The 3,662-nt window shown below is 40.2% G+C and overlaps 1 long non-coding RNA gene across 1 annotated transcript; it reads right to left on the reverse strand.

The window, feature by feature from the left end:
* Positions 1-1,107: 1,107 nt before the first annotated feature.
* LOC118966051 lies at positions 1,108-3,119 on the reverse strand. The gene is made up of 2 exons (XR_005053253.1): positions 3,066-3,119; positions 1,108-1,392 (listed from the first exon to the last, which is right to left on the reverse strand). It is a non-coding gene; the product is annotated as an uncharacterized LOC118966051 (long non-coding RNA).
* Between the last annotated feature and the right edge of the window lie 543 nt (positions 3,120-3,662).

The following is a 3,662-nucleotide window of genomic DNA, read 5'->3' on the forward strand; positions in this document are numbered from 1 at the left end:
AGCAGATGCTCTTATCTAGAGCGACTTACAATTACTGCATTCATCTTAGGATAGCTAGGTGAGACAACATAGAGTTGTACATTTTCCCTCATTAAAGTATATTGAACGAAAATGTCATAAAACATGTCATATAAGTTCATATAAGGAAATCAGTCAATTGAAATAAATTCATTAGGTCCTAATCTATGGATTTCACTTGACTGGGAATACAGATATGCATCTGTTGGTCACTTACGTGTACCTGTAGGGGCGTGGATCAGAAAACCAGTCAGTATCTGGTGTAACCACCATTTGCCACATGCAGTGCGACACATCTCCTTCGCATAGAGTTAATCAGGCTGTTGACTGTGGCATTATCATGCTGAAACATGAGGTGATGGCGGCGGATGAATGCATGACAATGGGCCTCAGGATCTCGTCACGGTATCTCTGTGCATTCAAGTTGCCATCGATAAAATGCCATACCATAACTCCACTGCCACCATGGGGCACTCTGTTCACAATGTTGATATCAGCAAACCGCTCGCCCACACGACATCATGCGGTTGTGAGGTTGGTTGGACGTACTGCCAAATTCTCTAAAACAACATTGGAGACGGATTATGGTAGAGAAATTAACATTCAATTCCCTGGCAACAGCTCTGGTGGAGATTCCTGCTGTCAGCATGCCAATTTTACTCTCCCTCAAAACTTATGTTGTATGACCAAACTGCACATTTTAGAGTGGCCTTTTATTGGCCCCAACACAAGGTGCACCTGTGTAATGATCATGCTCTTTAAATCAGCTTTTGATATGCTACACCTCTCAGGTGGATGGATTATCTTGGCAAAGGATAAATGCTCACTAACAGGGATGTAAACAAATTGGTGTACAGAATTTGATAGAAATAAGCTTTTTGTGTGTATGGACAATTTCTAGTAACTTTTATTTCAGTTCATGAAACATGGGACCAACACGTTACATGTTGTGTTTATATTTGCTCAGTGTAGTTATCAGAGAGTTTAAGAGTTTGACCAATTACAGTTCTTTTCAATTTGAATTTTTTAATTAAGAAATAACCCCAGAGACATATGACAGTGTGTGTGTGTGTGTGTGTCTCTGTTGTAGCTCCTTATCACCCGCCACATTGATCTTGACCTCCGGGTACCGATCCTGCATGACAGGCACAGTAGACCTCTTGGTGAACACGCCGCCCTTGACTGTCTAGTGCATGACAGCACCCGTGGTGCCTGGGTTACTGCTGCCGCTGGGCCAGAGCTGGCGAGGTGGACCACCCACCCCTTCTCAAGGGCATGCGCAGGAAGTCCCGAACCAACTGGAGCCAATCAAAGATGAGAAACACACACAGGTTGTTGAGGACAACCGTGAAACACGAAGAGTCCCTAGTGGACCTGTCAGGAGAGAAAGAAGGAGGGAGGAGAAGCAAATGATTAGTATGTGTGTGCCTGTGGCTTCATGAGGCCTAAAGAGTAATGTCTAAAATGGCACCTTATTCCTTATGTAGTTCACTACTTTTGGCCAGAGCCCATCATTACAGCCCTAGGCCCTGGCTAATAGGGAAAAGGGTGCCATTTTAGAGTGCAAAGCTGTCATCAAGGCAAAGGGTGGCTACTTTGAAGAATCTCAAGTAAAACATATATTTTGATTTGTCTAACACCTTTTTGGATACTACATGATACCATATGTGTTATTTCATAGTTTATGTCTTCACTATTATACTACAATGTAGAAAATAGTAAAAATAAAGAAAAACCCTTGAATGAGTAGGTGTATCCAAACTTTTGACTAGTACTGTATAAATAATGTGGCCAATGTGACATTGGGATCAACATTTCTAAATGGTTTGAAACAAAAATAAAGATTTTTATGTAGTTCCACATGTGTTCTTAAGAAGAATATGCAAATTGGCCCACAACTCCACCTACAGAAAACAACATAGGTCTAGGACTAGACATCCGTTAAGCACACATCAAAATCAATGGTGTATATTTAACTCTGAAAGTGTTAAATGTACACTACTTTCAGTTAACATGAGCCCCTCTAAACTGGTGTTAAAATAACACTTGAAAGTGTTAAAGATTTAACTCTGTCGCAGTCTTCCCCATTCAACTCTTAAAGTGAACTTGATTATGGTGTTTACATAGTTCTACTGTAGAGTAATACGCAACATCTACAGTGGGAAATATAACACTTTAGAAAAAACTAGACTCAATTTGCTTCGCGCTGACGCTGTTACACTTTCTCAGTGTAAGAAATGAACACCAATCCAGACTTATGGATTGGGCTGCGCTCAGAGTATCCTGCATTGGCAAATCGCGCTGTTAAGACACTGATGCCCTTTGCAAACACAAAATTATTTAAGACTGAGACTCTCTCCAATAGAACCCAACATTGCAGAGTTATGTGCATCCTTTCAAACACCCTTCTCATTAACCTGTGGTGAGTTATTCACAATGTAAAAATGAACAGAAAGTTGTATATGTAAAATTATTGATTATTATTTGTGCCCTGGCATACATTTTGGGGGATTTGTGTGCCCATGAAAACTATTTTCACCACGCAACATAAGGAGACTCGAAATGTTACGTAGTTACACTGCATTTCTGAGATAAAATATATATTTTTTTAAATATAAACTGTCCAACAGTTAGATCCAGGATTTGTACAGGGTTCAAGTTCAATGTCTCATTTAATGATTAATCCTTAATACAGTTGAAGTCAGAAGTTTACATAAACTAGTTTTAATGACTCCAATCTAAGTGTTTCAACCACTCCACACATTTCTTGTTAACAAACTATAGTTTTGGCAAGTCGGTTAAGACATCTACTTTGTGCATGACACAAGTAATTTTTCCAACAATTGTTTACAGGCAGATTATTTCACTTAATTCACTGTATCACAATTCCAGTGGGTCAAAAGTTTACATACACAAAATTGACTGTGCCTATAAACAGCTTGGAAAATTCCAGAAAATGATGTCATGGCTTTAGAAGCTTACGACGGGCTAATTGACATAATTTGAGTCAATTGAAGGTGTACCTGTGGATGTATTTCAAGGCTTACATTCAAACTCAGTGCCTCTTTTCTTGAAATCATGGGAAAATCAAAAGAAATCAGCCAAGACCTCAGAAAAAAAATTGTTGACCTCCACAAGTCTGGTTCATCCTTGGGAGAAATTTCCAAACTGTATCTGTACAAACAATAGTACGCAAGTATAAACACCTCAGTACCACGCAGCCATCATACCCCTCAGGAAGGAGACGCGTTCTGTCTCCTAGAGATGAATGTACCTTGGTTCAAAAAGTGCATATCAATCCCAGAACAACAGCAAAGGACCTTGTGAAGATGCTGGAGGAAACAGGTACAAAAGTATCTATATCCACAGTAAAACTAATCCTGTATCGACATAACCTGACAGGCCGCTAAGCAAGGAAGAAGCCACTGCTCCAAAACCGCCATAAAAAGCCAGACTACGGTTTGCAACTGTGCATGGGGACAAATACCATACTTTTTGGAGAAATGTCCCCTGGTCTGATGAAACAAAAATAGAACTGTTTGGCCATAATGACCATCGTTATGTTTGGAGGAAAAAGGGGGAGGCTTTGCAAGCCGAAGAACATCCTCCCAACCGTGAAGCACGGGGGTGGCAGCATCATGTTG

Source organism: Oncorhynchus mykiss, chromosome 9, assembly GCF_013265735.2.
Source record: "Oncorhynchus mykiss isolate Arlee chromosome 9, USDA_OmykA_1.1, whole genome shotgun sequence".
NCBI classification, from domain to species: domain Eukaryota; kingdom Metazoa; phylum Chordata; class Actinopteri; order Salmoniformes; family Salmonidae; genus Oncorhynchus; species Oncorhynchus mykiss.